We start from the raw sequence: 17,077 nt of genomic DNA on the forward strand, positions 1-17,077 counted from the left end.
TTTATTTAGGCTGTCGGGTTTTCTGCACATCTCCAGTATGTATTCCCATAAGATATTAAAAAAGATGTATATGTTTTTATTATATTTTGTATACACTTTGGTAGGTGTAAAATAAGTTTACATTTCAAATGCATTTGTGCTGCTATCAGAGAAAAGCAAAACAAAATAAATTGATGCCAGGGGAAATGTCAGGCATGCAACACAGATTTGTTAAATAAACATTACTGTGTGGCATTAGCTAATGTTATTACTTTGTGTCCCTAGTGGCTCTTTTTTTGATTATCTGCATTTCTAAAGCCTGTGCACATTTCATACACACTAAGAACAGGGGACACGGGTTCTGTTTACATGAAGGGCCTTGCAAAAACTTAATATATTTTTTTCTATTTACAACTCTGCTAAAACATGCTTACATTTTGGGTGTAGAAGAGATAATGGGAAGAAATATATATATATATTAATTTAAACTGTATGGAAACTATGTGTAGGGGGAAAAACAGCACAACAAATAGGCTTTCAGGGATTTTAATACAAGGAAAAGTATACTTTTCCTGAATATCTTTTACCAAGGAAACCAAAATAAAAGTCTAAATCAGAATTTGTTTAAAAGTGCTGGAGAAAGGATGATATAAACTTGCTTATAACTGTGGAAGACTATTTTATAACTTCCACTCAATCTTTTACAGGTAAATTTTTCTAAGAGCACTGCTGAAGCCAACATACAGCACAGATAATGTTCATACATAGCGTAAACTTGGGAAGCCTTATGAAGTCTTCCTTAGACGGAAAATGTTTCTCTTGCTCTCTTCCCCCTCCTCTGTCCCTCCTTTCCTCCCTCTGAAATCACTTCGTACCCAAGTGCAGAGACTGGGGGTGCTTGCAGTGTCCCTGCATGACCGACTTGCATGATCTAGACTTATTAGCAATGAGTCACAGCAAAGCCAGCTAGGTGCTAGTCTGTTTACATGCTGCTAGTATTAAATTGGGCAATGGATGTATTTTTATTTAAAGAGTATAGAGCTAATATTCAGGGTTTGCATAATCAGTATATTTCAAGCAAGTCTGATGCAGAAAAGTGACTGGGGTAAAAAAGAGTATCAAAGCTGAATGTTGTAACCATCTGCTCAATTTATTTCATATACCATGTTGCTGGTCTTAGTCCAAGTCCAAATTGACTTGTATCTGTGCTACAGCTGACATCAGCTGGCTTTTGGCTGCTCAGGGGGAGGCAAGAGAACTGATCTCGAGCATGACTGAGATGGGCTGACTGGAGTATTTAGAGGGGAAAACTTGCACTTGCATTCACTTCTCCAGAAAGACAACTTAACTTGAAATCAAAACAGTATGTCGGGCACATGTTTAATTGTCAGTGCTTGTTTAATGTTGTGTTTTCCTGCCTGTTGAACTGTTGCCTGCAGTGACTCTTTGACCAAAATGCTATTTCAGTACAATTAGTTGGCTTTGATTATAAAATAGAGAAAGAGAGAATTTTTTTATTTAAGGAACAGTGTTGACTTCTGTCTTGGCAAATCAATCTAGTATATCCTGCAGAATGAGTCTTTACTCCATATGACTTAATGAAACCAATTGTAGAAGTTACAAAAAGGAGAAAGAGAACGCTGTTAATCTCTGCTGGTGAACAAGAATGTGAAACCTGATTTTCAGGGATTTTTTTTTTATGTGAATGTGATGAGGACTATTTGTATTCACCGTCTGACTTTCTTTCCCTTCATCCCTCACCTGTCAGACTTGGTCTTCTAGCTAGTCTTGCTCTCTCCTTGTGGCAAGAGGGCTGACAGGGTGTTAGCATCTTCTCTTACTCTTTGCTCCTGACTTTCTGATCATTGCACTGTTCCCTTCTCAAATTTCACAATATCTTGGATGGGTACAAACCAAACAGCAGTCTTTCCAGTTTCCTTTCTAGTGCTCCCAAACAGTAGGAATTCCTTGCTACCAAGAAAATGGTTTGTCTCAGGTCTGGATGCTCCAGCTCCTGGTATATCCAGACCAAATATATTTTGAGGATTTTGACTGACAAAATATGGCAATGGTCACTTAAGTATGTGCAAACTGAGTATAAGTAAAAGCCTTGTAGTTTTGTCAGTGCAGGTGTGGTTTCCATGTAGGTTCGAGTGACTGGTTTTCCCCCTTTTCATATTTAATTTCCAAAGTATAAAAGGATGAGAGCGCTCCGATTACATCATTAAGGACTTTTGACAGGAGAAATGTCTAAGATGAAAGTGTGTTTCCTGTCTTCCCCGGTCCCTTGTGTTACAAGATAATCAAGCAAGAAATGATCACTCTGGAAAAATGTAATTTCAGCAAAGTTATGATCTGGTGGGAATATGGCTTTATGATGGAGAGAGAGATGTTTAACTACAAATATTTGTTGTCTGTATTAATTATGTTAGGGAGCATATACATGCTGGAAACCCTCTTTTAGGGAACATGCCATGCCTGTATGGCCAGCTGTGTCAAGGCTTCATTGTACCGAATCTGTAATAGCTTATTTTAAAATGAAAACTTAAAAAACACTTCTGAGCCTGATCCAGCTGAAGATGGCAGTTGGCATACCATTCATTTCACTGGGAGCTGGATCAGTTTCTATATTATTCTTCCTTTGCATAAAACTGAAAAAGAAGAAATTCAAGGAGTTTTGCTTTAAGGATAAAACTAGTTGCCACAACTCCTAATTTCTGGGCTTATTTTCAACTCTTAAAAACTAAACTATAAAAATAACCCTCTTTTTTATTTTGTCACTTTTAAACCTATTAATGAATTCTGTTGCCTGCTGGTAGGACTTTAATCCCAGAACCCTCCATTTCCCATAATTTTCCTGAAATCTATCATTTGCAGCATGTGGCAGTGGAGACTCTTAAACAGTGACATATTTATCCTTAAGAAGCAGGTTTTGCTGGAGTTTATGCTTGAGTCCGTTCTTCTTATCTTTCTCAAATGGCCAAATTTAACTGATTTGAAAGGGCCTCATTTTAAATTACATTCATTCAGTGAAAACAGAAATTAACACTTAGAGACATCTATATGCTAATGACTGTAGCTCAGGGAATACCCTTCTAACCTTTTCAAAAGGAGTTGGTAAAAAGCCATTTCACTTGAAAGCAACTTAGTAAAAATGGTAGATTAATTAAATACAATAAAATTTCCCTAAAATCTTTATCCCATTTATCACTTATCATTATTTTTCCTTCTTACATATGGTACCTTAGCTCCAAACCGAATGTTCCAGGATGCATTTATTAAAACTGTTTTTCTGGTGGCATCTATTAGAAGCTGAAAAACAGAGGTTAATAATGTCATGAGTTTTAGGGATGGCATGCAAACAGAGGTGAAAAAGCAGCTTCATCTATCACCATCCGTAAGATACTAAGTGTATGAATTTTGGCAAAAGGGTCAGAAATGCAGCAGGGGGAAGGCTTCCCATAACCCCTCCAAATGCTAAGCAATGAGCTGAACAAGAGGAACTCAAGCTTTCAGACCTTGTAAGTGCTGTGTATCTTTATCTGTTAGAGAGTTACTGTAAATGCAAAATATGACTTGCTGCACGTAGGCGTATTTGCTATAGATGCAGTCTTTGTTCTTGACTCTGTAAGTGGTCAGAATTCCAAAAGAGGAGGAATGATGAGTATTGCACATAACTTAGTTGCTTGTCCACATTGGTGTTACACCTGGTAGCACCTGTAGTACTGCATTATCTGCAACACTTCTCAGAGAAGGTCACTGTTGCGTTTAAAGGACTTGCAGGTTCTTGCATCTTGCGTTCCTATTTGGGGAAATAAAAAGGAAAAGCCTGTGGAAAGAGTTGCCCTGTTGTTCTTACACTGACTACTGTTTGTTATGTGATTTGTTGTAAGAGGAACAATTTCTGAGGAAAAGGCCTAAAAAGCTAATGCCTGAAGCCTCTTTGAAGCCACCCGTCTGATTAGTCTTGTAGATCCTGATATGAAGTCAAACTAGGGTCAAATAAAGTATTAAGCCCTGGAGTAAGTTGTGTCTGCCCTAGGCTAGAAGCAATTTGCAACTTGTACTTGGTTTAAATGTAATAGCAGTAAAAATCCTATTGAAACAAAATGTGGCAATTATTGCTCTTGAAATTCCAGTGCAGAAGAGACTGGAGGAAGGTCACAGATCCATACTCGATTTACTGATGAAAATCTGTTAAAGTGATGCAAAGATTCAAAAGGATCATGAGCTTTAGAAATACTTAAGTAGGTGTGATGGAGCAACCCTCTTTCCACTGAGCAGAAGAGGCCCAGAGCAGCTGAGCAGTGGCTGCAAGCCCTGAGCAGGCAGGCAAGCGTAAAAACTGCTCAGCTCTACCTCGAGAGAGAGAAAAATATGTGCTGGGCAACCAGACAGGAGAAGATAGTTGGTGGCAGTCCCTGAGCAGAGAGGGATGCTTGTGACTCGAGGATTGGAGGGTGAGATTTTTCTGCAGGAATTGAGGGAGGAAGCTAAAAGGGTGGGTGATAGCTTCCTCCTACACAGCAAAGGCAGAGAGGCTGGGGATCTTTTCACGAGGAGCTGCTAACAGGTAATGTATGATTAAAAAGGAATAACTGTGCCTTGAAGACACACCAGAAGAGTAAGTGGGGTGTGAGAAAATGGCTTTTACAGTCTTTATTAGCAGCTCAACTGTACCCTAGGTTTTTTAACGGTATCAGGAAAGTAATGATCTACACTACTGTGTTTTTGTCCCCTGGACTGCAGAAAGACAGTTTTTAAGCAGCTGTTGCCTAATACCGCAAAAAGCTAACATGACCTGGGATCAGAGCAGTTATGAACAACAGGATCTTTGTTTTTTACTGTTCCAAGTGGGAGTTGTTCCCTCTGCTCTTAAGACATCAACTTTTCCCTGGGTTTTAATCAAAATAGTGTCTTTTTAAAGATCTTTCATAAAAGGGAAAAATCCTGTTTGAGCTGCAGCCTTTAGGCAAGTATGTGTAGTAATAAGACATTTATATTACTCAAATGTGTCTCAGTCCCCCCTACCTCAAATGAAAACTGCTGAAATTGCGTTTTTTTAACTAATCGGTTTTGGAAGTGCACTCATTTCTTTCTGGCAGCCACCAAATAACTATCTTGCACTGATTTGTCTCCAAACAAAATGCGATAATTCAATTTATTTTCTTAGTTTAAGGTGAGATGATGTCCTTATTTTGGCCAGTTGGTACTCCAGGTTCTAGATTGGTCTAGCTAAATAAAAGCCTTGCTGTCTTGGCTGTTACACAGGGCACTCCAGAACTGTTGAAGCTGGAGAGGCAAAGCTTTGTGCTTGTTCTCTTACACTTCTCACATCAGTGTGTTGAGCACAGCAGGGAACTGTAACATACTCTGCTGCTGGTCTGCAGTCTGAGACTGGCTGCAGGCTTTCAGCACTCTTGCAAAAGGTGGTACTGAGAAACCAAACATTTTTAACCTGAGCTATTTCATATGTTACAAAGTATTGGCAAAACGTTTGTTGGGTAAACAATATCCGCACATTAGAGGTGAGCGTACTTCTATAGCCTTTTTGTAGTAATAGTTAATATGATTTTCAGTATTCTGCATGTTATTTGAGATTTGTTGCGCTCCTTAAGCTACAAGCTTTGAGTGCTAAGCCATATACAACCATGTAGACACTGCAGTCACAGTACTTGTGTGAATGTAGGGAATGGAAGAAATATAAACTTTATAAACAGCAGAAAATGAAAATATAACTATAGTTTAAATACTGTTTCCCGTGGCTTTGAATGGGGGCTGCCAAGCACTTCTGTTGGCCTGAGAATATTTTGTGGCTACCGAGGCTGTAAGCCAGTGTGTGTGTGACTGCTCTAAGAAAACAACACAACCACCCTCATTCATTGATCCTGTGTGCAAAAAATTGTGACAAGGTTCATAAAACATTGCAGAAAGGGAAAATATTTTTGGAAGAGAAAGCAAATAAAAGCCATTGCTTTCACTGTGCAGACCATTAAATGCTACCTGATACCTACACTGTGCTGCTCAGGTTCTGTACATCCATCACCTTGATTCCGAAAAAGGGGTTAATTATCCCCCTCTCCCCCCCCATCTCTGCTATACGAACAGACCGCAAAACTGAAATTGGCCATTTGGAGATGCACTGCAGTGATGCTTGGGGGTTTTGCAAAATCCAGGTGTAGCTTAGTTTTCTGGCTCATGAACAACTTCATTAAATGGGAGCTGACTGTCAAACCCCTGCTGAGGACCACTGAGTGTTCTCCACCGTGGGGAAAGGAGAACAAAAACAGAGGAAGGGGACCGTGTAGGGCGGAAGATGTGTATGGTCTTTGATCCAAGACACCAGAAACTCCTTTTTGCAACTCAGTATTGATTTGGAGAGGGGCCTAACGTCCTGAGAGGTGTCCTTGGTGAGTCCAGAACTGCTCCATGTGCAGTGATAGCAAGAAATCAGGGAGTTGATGGATGTCAGGAGCTTTCAGAGCATTTTTTTTGTTTTCAGAGTCTTGACTTGTCCCCTGCCCCATGGCACATGAGTGCTGCAGGACTGGTGTGGAGCTTTGAGTTCCCTGGAGGTGGTGGGGGCAGGTGACTGACGGCAGCTCCGTGTGCACCAGGAAGTCTCCCCACGTCTGTCAGTAAATCTGCCCGCTTCTGATTCACAGCCGTCAGCGTGCCAGACTGGGTCGCTTTCTCAGAGGTGTCAAACATTGCTTGTCTTCAGCCTGTGGTTTATAAAAGCAAAACCACATATAAATCCCTCTGGCACTGTAATAGAATTGGATTTGCAGGAGTTTAGTGAGCTAAAGAAGACTCTGCAAGTTGAGCAGGTATAGATTTAAAGCAATGGAAAAACCCGACTCAGGGAATTTCACAAATCCTGTTTGCTGAATGCATCAGTAAACCAATTGTTTGGTTTGTGACGGCATGAAAATATGGTTAGCTGAGATAGTTATCAGTCTTTGAAGGTTGTACTCCCTGCAGCAAGATCAAAACTGACTGAAGTTGACACAGTTTATTTTAACGAAGATATTTTTAAACAGATATCTATATTATAGTTAGCAATTATAACGGCTGCAAGAACAGAGTGAAAAGCCTATCAGAAACCTTCTGCGTGAAGATAAGTGTAAAATTTCAATCACTTAATAGTTTATTATAAAACTAAAGCAAACCTCTCTTAATGAAGTCTTATTTTCAGTTGGTGATACTCTGCTCTGCTGCACCTGCACAGGTTGTGGCATAGGCTTCTAAACTAGAGCATCTATAGGCTATAGCTGGATTTGGAGAAAAATGTTCTGTGGTAGCTTATTCTAACTATTAGCTGAAGTCATTTGTATTAAACAAAAATATCAATTTAATTAAAAGGTTATTTGCTAAGCTTATTTGAAAAGTGTCAGTAGGATAAGGCTGTATCATATCTGCTTGTGTTGCTGGCTCTGGCTGGAAAACGAGGTACCCTGTCTGTCTTTCCCCTTTGGGTCAATATGTAAACTGGCACTTCAGTTCTAAAGTTGCAAATCTGGTCTATATTTATAGATAGATGAGCTACTGGAAAAAACATGCTAGTCTCTGAAATTCACCCCTTTCAAATGCAGAACCCAAGGACTTGTGCATCCGCTTGTAAATGAAGTGAATTGTTAATCACTATCTGATAGATTCTTTCATTACCTGAGTTAATGTAGATACAAATGAAAAATTGTAATGCTAATCTTTAATAGTAGATGGTAGTAGTAAAGCTTCACTAGCCTCAGGTTTCATCTGTATCCAAAAGAAACAAGAATGAAGCTGTATACTACTTCTGTATTCTCTCAGATCTCTGAGACTCTAATTAGAATTGAAAGTAAATTCCCTCCTTTTATACATTTTCTATGAAGCTTAATGTAGAATTTTCCATTGTAAATGCTTGTGTGTTGTTCCAAGAAAAGGTGGCTTTAAAATATATAAACAGCTACTTGTAGTCAGTACAAATAGGCTCCTGATACAGCTTCTAAACAAATTTAAGAATGCTTTCTTTTTTTTTTTTCCCTGCATCTTGGTTAAAGAAACCTCCATGTTAAATCGCATGTAATTTCAGCTGACTCACTTAAAAGGAAAACAATTAGTTCTCTTTGCTTTTTCACTGTATGCGAAATTATAAAATCCAAAAAGTTGCTTACTATAAGGTAGTCTTTTAAAATACTAGTGGAATGGAAAGCAGCTCAGGCAGGGTGATGTGTGTTGGACCCAAGACTGAGCAAACAGTTACCAAAGCAAGGAGAAGCAAAAAGGTTTCCTGCATGCATAAGCAATACATTTAGATTGCATGGTTTAAGTGCAGGAAGATGAGTTTAACATTAATGGACTTTTTCAAAAGATGTGTTGCCTGATTAGTTTGTTTCTACTTGGTCCTTGCTGGCAGAGATTTGTCTTTGCACTAGGTTTTAGGTATTCTGTTGCTATAATAAGAGCACAGAAGTGCCTTGTAAGGACAAGGAGAAACACTCTCAGGAGGGAAGAAGGACACAAGGCCAGCTTTGAAGGTTTGGGTCTCCAATGCTGTAACCAGGCACAGAGCCAAACATCCAACTGATATCCAGTGTACCACATGTAGGGGTGACAATAGGTTTGTAATCCAGCCGTAACATTAGTTAATGACATAATGAATTAGAGTAATCTGTATTTTTAAGAAGTATTTTATGGAAATACTTCCTCTGTTGAATTTCAAGGGTTTTAGTGTTTTCCTACAGGAGAATCTGATGAGTTATTAGGAAAAGGAAAGCGAAGGCATCCATAGGTTTACGCTTTACATGTGGTATCTATCGTTGCGTGACAGTATTGCTATTTGCACTACTTTATGTGACTGTATCATGGATATTTGGGTCCTGAGGCTCTCTCACCAAGTTACGTCTGTTTATTTGGTCCTCTGTGATTCAAACCATAGTTTACTGCCCCCCTTTGAGTAATTCCTGTAGTGTTAGACTAGGGATGCAGAGTAGTGCACCTTAAAGTACTAATGTAAAGTCATTAGTAGTGCTTTTAAAGACTGCTTCTAGGTAAGATGCTCCAGGATACAGTAATGAAGGTGAATACACATTTAATACTGGAAAGTAATACAGTATGTATTTTACAGTTAATATACTTACCATATTAGTTATCTGGAGCAAAACTGATATTCATTATATATTGGAGCATACTCTGCTAAGGATCTGGGAATTCTCTATGTGACATATGTTGAAAGTGTTATTGACATTACATCCAGGGTGTTACTGGTGAATGGCATATCAATGCCTTTATGCCTGCTGTTAATTATTCTCAGTCTACGACTGCACTGTGCTGAGATGGTGCCACCTATACATACATTAAGTAGCATTTCTAGGCTTTGGAAGGAGGTGAAAACCATACTGAGCAAGAACTGAGTGGAAGAAAAAAGAAGCTGAGTAGCCACAAAAACATATTGTAAATGCTGTGGGTCTTGTGAACTGTGTTCCAGACATAGGAACCTGGATGAGGGAAAGGCTGTGAATGTGGTCTACCTTGACTTCAGTAAGGCTTTTGACACCGTTCCCCACAACATTCTCCTCAAGAAACTGGCTGCTCGGGGCTTGGACTGGCGTACGCTTCGCTGGGTTAGAAACTGGCTGGATGGCCGGGCCCAGAGAGTTGTGGTGAATGGAGTCAAATCTGGTTGGAGGCCGGTCACTAGTGGTGTCCCCCAGGGCTCGGTACTGGGGCCGGTCCTCTTTAATATCTTTATCGATGATCTGGATGAGGGGATCGAGTGCACCCTCAGTAAGTTTGCAGATGACACCAAGCTAAGTGCGTGTGTCAATCTGCTCGAGGGCAGGAAGGCTCTGCAGGAGGATCTGGATAGGCTGGAGCGATGGGCTGAGGTCAACTGTATGAAGTTCAACAAGGCCAAGTGCCGGGTCCTGCACCTGGGGCGCAACAACCCCAAGCAGAGCTACAGGCTGGGAGATGAGTGGCTGGAAAGCTGCCTGGCCGAGAAGGACCTAGGAGTATTGGTTGATAGTTGGCTGAATATGAGCCAGCAGTGTGCCCAGGTGGCCAAGAAGGCCAACAGCATCCTGGCTTGCATAAGAAGCAGTGTGGCCAGCAGGTCTAGGGAAGTGATTGTGCCCCTGTACTCGGCTCTGGTGAGGCCGCACCTTGAGTACTGTGTTCAGTTTTGGGCCCCTCGCTACAGGAAGGACATGGACGTGCTCGAGCGAGTCCAGAGAAGGGTGACCAAGCTGGTGAGGGGTCTGGAGAACAAGTCTTAGGAGGAGCGGCTGAGGGAGCTGGGCTTGTTCAGCCTGGAGAAGAGGAGGCTCAGGGGTGACCTTATCGCTCTCTACAGTTACCTTAAAGGAGGCTGTAAAGAGGTGGGGGTTGGTCTGTTCTCCCACGTGCCTGGTGACAGGACGAGGGGGAATGGGCTAAAGTTGCGACAGGGGAGTTTTAGGTTGGATGTTAGGAAGTACTTCTTTACTGAAAGGGTTATTAAGCATTGGAACGGGCTGCCCAGGGAGGTGGTGGAGTCACCATCCCTGGAGGTCTTTAAAAGACGTTTAGATGTAGAGCTTAGCGATATGGTTTAGTGGAGTACTTAGTGTTAGGTCGGAGGTTGGACTCGATGATCTTGAGGTCTCTTCCAACCTAGAAATCTGTGATACTGTGATAGTTTGCGAAGATTTGATGCTGGTATTACTGTTTGGTTAAAAAGCCCATACAGTATAATGCTACTTAGAGCATATTTCCTACTCTAATTACAGTGGGAAAACTGCTCTTCAACATTGTTTCCAATATTTTGTGGAAACCTCTCTATGCTTTTCAGGATAAGCAATGTAGGTGGTAATTTTCTCATCTTGATGTAGAAACTGGAGAAAAATATAACAACAAATTCATGCAAGTGAGGTCTCTGGCAAAGAAACTGCAATTAAATGTATAGAATGAAAGAAGACTTTCAAGCTTTGATGCTGTGTAACAGTCTTGAACTTTTGATGGTTTTGTGTCATTTTGCAAAGTGTAAGAACTGACAGCATAACGCAGGTGGCTCCAGAAAGATGGTGTACTTTTTAAATGAAAAAAGTCTGTATTAAAGACTTTGTCCAACTTTAATGTTCTGCTTGTGACATTAAAATTAGGACCTAAAGTGTTGTTAGTAGCTTCAACAGGAAGGCCAAAGAATTACTTTTCTTGTGCAAACCCTCAGCCCTTTGCATTATAACTAAGATACTATCTTAAAACTGATACTTCTTCCTTACCCTCCAGGATAACTGAAGGTATCAGGCCTGTCTGCTTCTCTTCAGTCAGTTGTAAGGCATTCGTAAGGGTGAAGATGGTAGTCTTCAGTTTCATCCCAGACATGTCTCCATATTACTGCAGGTAGGAAGTCCAGCACTGGATTCCAAAATCTGAAATAACTCTGCATTTAGGAAAACAACAACAAAAATTCAGTGCATTGCATAGTATGGATTTGTAACGCAAAATATATTTTCCTTTTCCTAAGCCCAAGTGAAATTCATTGAAAAATACTTTATATATTCTGCCTGTGATAGTTTGAATTGAAAACTTTAATTAGTTTGTAGGGCTTTTTATTATTACTTTATCTTTGTTCATTATTTTTTGCTCAGTCTCTGTGGATGTTCTGTATTTTCATCATCAAATAACTTGCTGGCTATTTTTGTCAAACAAGAACCCTGAAACCATCACATTGGAGTGCTGAGCCTATCTGCCTATTCTGTCAACAGGATGAAAGTGAATCTCAAGCTTTTTTAATTACAAGGATAACATGTTCGCTCATCTAATAATGAAGATGGTTAGCAATTTTAAATTTTAATAATCAATTACTGAAAGTAATTCTCCATTAAACCACAAGAGAGCCATTAAATCTCAAAAGATGGAACATGCTGTATGTAACAGTAGCAAAATTTCTATTTTTAAATATCATTAGGGAATATCTGATTTTCATTTCTCTGCTTTTCTTTTACCTTTTTCCTCATGCAGACCATCTCATTTTCAGCAGGAAGACAGCACATGATCTTATAAATAATAAAAGAAAACTCTTGCAAGACTTGATCCAATGTGTGAAATATGTGCTAAGAATCTAATTTGTTTCAATCCAGCATATTTTGACTGAATAATAAGGAAAGTGACTAATTAATATCTTAATACGCTGAGGGCTGGGTGGCATGGTGAGCTTGCTGTGCTCTCCTTTCACCTCAGGAGACCTGAGTTCAGATCCTATTGATATCGCAGGTGCTGAACAGAGTTTGGTGGCTTCTCTTGCTGCTGGTATAACTGCCATTGAATACCACCACCAAACTGAGTACGGTTGGCAGCTTCAATTATAAGCATGCTGAGAGCTGGAAAGTGGGAGGTTACAGCTCTGAGAAAGGTTGGGGTGCTTACATGAAAATGCTTCTTTCAGTGACAAGCAAGTTGGCAAGCACACATTGATTGTTGCTTCCAGCAGAAATAAAACAACCCCGAAGTATTGAGGGCTAAAGAAGAAACAGATCAGTTTTGCCTTGGGTGCAAGAGAGCTGTTTTCTTTCCAGGGCGTTTAAAATTGAAAACCAAATAAGTGATTTGGAGTGGATTGTCGATAGTGTTGGAGTTACTTTAAAAATGTGTACTATTTAAGTACACAATGTAAAGTACAATAACCGTACAACTTGTCACTCCATAAGGGAAAAGCCCTGAAACATTGGTATGGGTTTAAAAGAAAAAATAAAACTCTAGAATTATAAGCTGATACAATGATTAATTTCAAAAGGATACTTACTGTCATTACTTGTTTTTATTACCAAGGAGCCACTGGGGCTACAGAGTACAGATCTCTCAGCAGATCAGTGTGTATCAGCACACACAAATTCCAGCTTGATTCCTTGGACCCCCATCAATGAATTACCCTGTCCCAAGGTGCCTGATGGCCTAGTGCTGGAACCATACACAGCTTAAGGGCTCTTAACATTGGCTGGCATCAGTTCCCTGCATTCAGAAGGGAAGGCTTGTCTCTCTGATGTCTTGGATTAAAGCAGGATTTGATGACAGTAGAGGAAAGTTTAGCTGTCTTTTCAAGGGAGCAAAGATACCTTAGAAGCCAAAGCCTTGTTGGAAATAAGGTGGAATAAGGATTTTCTTTTTTTTCCCCTTTTTTTTTTTTTAAACCATAGTCGTGTACCACTGACATCTGGAAAATTCTCTGTTTTGCTCAGCCTAAAGCCATGATAAGTCTGATTTAGACATTGAAGGAGGAAATTGTCTTAACATGGGACTTTTGTGAATCAGACTTAGGGCTGTTTTTATTGCATTGGTATATATTGGGGGTTGGAATTAGATGACCTTTAAGGTCCCTTACAACCCAAACCATTCTATGATCTTGTTCTTAGCTCTTGTTTTTATTAACCAAGAGAAATTAATGACAATTTTTTGTCATTATGGTGCTCTCCAATTTCTTTTTCCAGAATGTCAGGTTACACACACAAGCTGACTCTTCTGATAAAGTTTCCACAGATGTGAAGGCTTAAGTAAAGGCAATAATAATATGGTTTTCAGCTTTTTGATAGGGACTTCCATTTCATTATAAATTGTGGGGTGCTTGCTTCCAGTGATGGGTTTTGCTTTAGACTTAGGGGGTTCAAAGGCTATCAGCAGAATCTGCAATTGTGAATATATTTCTTTTGAGGTGTGGTCTTCTGCCAGTATAAATTGTAATGGCTTGGTGAGATTTCAAGGAAGGCTGGTAGATAACATTCTTTATCTTAAGAATGCACACACATTTGGCATGCTTCTGAAAGAGCCACACGTTTCCTAGAGGAGCTGGAAAACTCCCAGGAGGCTGCATTAAAGGAGGATCTGCAAGTTGCCCTTGGGTTGCTAAAGGTGCTCTGAGAGTGAGTTGAGGTAGTGTTTCAGGGTCAGCCTCTGTCCTGTGGCAATTTTTGATGTATTTGGAGGCCTGGGGCTTTTGTGGAGCTGGTCTATAGATTGCTCATGTTTTGCAGCTTGAGGAGACTGCTTTTGACACTGTTGCTGGAGGAACAGTTTTTGGAGAGGAACTCTTACAGTAATAGTCTGCTAGAGGGGTTAAATCATCCCCTCTTTGAAATTAATCAAACGAAAGTTAGAGCAATTGTTCTCAGTTAGGAACAATTAAAATACCTGGAGAAGGGCTTATGTTCTTGGAACTTGTCTGACTTCTCACCATTGTCAAATACCTAATCTCATGTATTTTGATTAAAGTGAGGTTTTCAAGGAAGGGTCATCTCTTCTGCTTGCAATTGTAGAGCATCACAAGCACAACAGCATCATTGTTAGGGAATGGAGATGCATGAGTGCATTTGGAGACTCAGATCTTCTCCTGAGTGCTTAGTGTTGTGCATGAGCTCAGGGAATTTTGCTTCTGGACATCTTGGCTAGCTGGTGACACTGTGATACCCTTAATGTGCCTGGAAGAAATACTGTACAGCATTCTCAGTTTCTGTCTTTGTTTGCCTCAAGCTTCATTGTTTAACTCTTCTAATTTTTTCCTTTCTGAGATATTTTTCTCCTTTTTGGTGTATTTAGGTTTTACAGTTTGAGTAAAACTGGACTACTGAACTATTTCTGTCTGATTTTGAACTCGTATAGTACTTTTCAAAATTTAAAATTCATTACATCTAATGTCATCTATCCTCTGTGTAGTTTCCCTGCTGGCTCTGCTAACCTGGCTTGTGACTGTTGCTCTTTTGATTTCCCCTCTCCTGTCCTGCTGTGCTTTCAGTGTTTTTGGCTGTTTCCTGCTCATTGTAGGGTGAACATAATTTTTCAGAGTACAGAAAGAAGCTTTTAAGTGTGAGCTTACATGTCACAGTGGCAGGAAACCTAGAAATACTTTAGCTATCATGTGGATAGGCAGAAACACAACCAAGTTGATTACAGTTACACATCGATATGTGTTGTCCATCCCTTGGCAGTACAGTCACAGCATCTCCCCAGAGTTATTGGTTGTGCAAGCTCCCTTCTGACAGGCTGTGGGAGGGAATGATTAAATGCTTGTTGATTGATGTCTGAAATGAGATGTAGCTTTTGGCCAAGCAAATCAGGTGCCTGGGACAGCACAAGAAATGTGTTGCAGAGGGTTTTTCTCATGACATAGGTAAGCAGTGCATATTCAGCTTAATTGCAGCTAAATGCAGTGGAGTGGAAATGCAGGAGAAAGAAACACTGCACTGTTGCATCTCTGGTTCTTCTGTCAACTAAACAGGGACAGACTTTTTGTCTAGGTGACAAGAAAGTCTTCCACTATGAAGAAATAAACTTTCCTCTGCTGTTTGACTTCGACTGTGTCCCAAGAGATGGGATTATGTTTCATGTAATAAAACCTGATAGCTGCAAAGAAAAAATATGACCAGAGTTGTGCAGAAAGAAAAATATAAAGTTATCTTCAAGAAGCTAAGAATTATCTAAGTGAGCAGGTCACAGTAGCAATAAATCTAACCGTTCCTGCCATCCAATCCTAGACACAGTAACAAACCAAGAGTTTGGATAAAGAAAAAATCTGGTTGCGCATGTGGGCGCAACCCATTTTTGAGGAAGAGTTAAAAATCAGTTGTAACCATGTATAGTTTGGCTATGCGAATGAAGTATTAGACGTGGCAAAAGCTTACAAGCAAGCAACAAGAAGGAAGGGGAGTCTGATGTTAGCAAAAGGAGAATATAAGTAAATGCTTCGGAAAGCATGCAGTGATAACTGTTCTGCTGTGGACTCCACAACATGGAACAACTAAAACCAAGGTGCTGAAAGCACTCCTGAGGGTCCTGCGGTGTCCTGTGTTGGCAGGTTGCTAAATCAGCTAGATCTGTTCCACTGCTAATATCTGATTCGGTACACAGGCTGGCCTCTGGAGGGGAAGAGGAGAGATGGAGGTTGCAGAGGATCAACCTGTTGGGCTTAAGTCTTGTTTAAAGTTACTCTTGGTATTTAAAATTGGTGAGATGCAGGAAGGGCTTGTGCAAGTGCGCAGCCTTTCCCTCACAGTGCAATGCAGGTACTGTCCACCTGGGCTGTCCTCTGCTCCACCCTTCTCCTGCACCCTAGGATGGAGTCTGCCAACCGAATTATTCACCTTGTTGCTGTCATCTGCAGACAGTCCCCCGGCCTGTGAATTTTGGTGACATATAATGATTATTTTTTCTTCCCTATGTATCTAGCTGTTTTCTTTTGCTTTTCTGTTTATTCCTGTTCTGGCCTGGTGTAGAAGGAGAAAGCACCTGTCTGCCTTGCTCCAATTTCTCTTTCTGTGGGGGGAAAAAAAAAAAAAAGGATAAACATGTCAGTGGAGAACACAACAAAGGGAAATCGGAAATTTTGCATGAATGGATGGTGGATGGACTCAGTCACATTACATTCAAATTCCACAACAAAGCTGAAGTTGCACATGCATTTAATTGTTTGAACTTAAAGGTCTTGCTGAGCATTAATCCTACTAGATGCTCAGCTGACATGAGGATACTTGAATTCTGCGTATACCACAAATAAATTTTGGCTATGGTAGGACAAGATTGAGTAAATGTAAAGATTGAGAGAATGGCTGGTCTTGAGGTCCTGAGGTGAAAACCATTGTTGGGGATGTAGGTTTCTTTGTTCTTCACCATCATCCAGGACATCTGAATCTATTCCTCATCATTTCCTCAGAAAGTGTATTAATTACTTTTTCACAGGGCACCTGCTTACCTCCATTTCTATCTCATCTTCAGAAGCAAGAGCTCTGGTTTCTTTCTGTGCAACTAAGAAGATGGACAGTGCTAACTCTTATTTACAAGGAGGGGAAGGGCTGATTCCAAAGGGATTTGTGGAGCAGAAAGCTTTCTTGTCATTACTGTTGCCAGAGTCTGGGACAGCAAATGCTTTATTGCGTGACAGCTGCCTCTTGACTCTTCTATCTTGGTGTGAACAAGAGGCAATGGTGGTCATGGAGTGACCTAGAACTGATGACTGTTGTCATCTTCAGCATGAAAAAGAGGGGAGTTGCTTGTGGTGGCAAACTGCTTCACACCTGCAATGTTTTCAGGCAGTTCTGGTGTGACATACACCCTGCTGAAGTCTGAATGTTAGTTGCTGGTCTAAACAACG

General features: G+C 40.4%; 1 protein-coding gene across 19 annotated transcripts in view; it reads left to right on the forward strand.

Moving 5' to 3' along the window:
* FIGN (fidgetin, microtubule severing factor) overlaps positions 1 to 17,077 on the forward strand; it is a 387,924-nt gene that overhangs the window by 14,047 nt on the left and 356,800 nt on the right. For 7 of the 19 annotated variants that reach the window (XM_080601236.1, XM_080601247.1, XM_080601251.1 and 4 more), the window contains one exon: positions 11,230 to 11,343. The exons of the other annotated variants lie outside the window; for them this stretch is intronic. The gene's annotated coding sequence lies outside the window, so the exon portion shown is untranslated. The remainder of the gene's footprint in view (positions 1 to 11,229; positions 11,344 to 17,077) is intronic. 19 annotated transcript variants of the gene reach the window in all.

This window comes from Anser brachyrhynchus (genome assembly GCF_964034855.1).
Source record: "Anser brachyrhynchus genome assembly, chromosome: 7".
Taxonomy (NCBI): Eukaryota; Metazoa; Chordata; class Aves; order Anseriformes; family Anatidae; genus Anser; species Anser brachyrhynchus.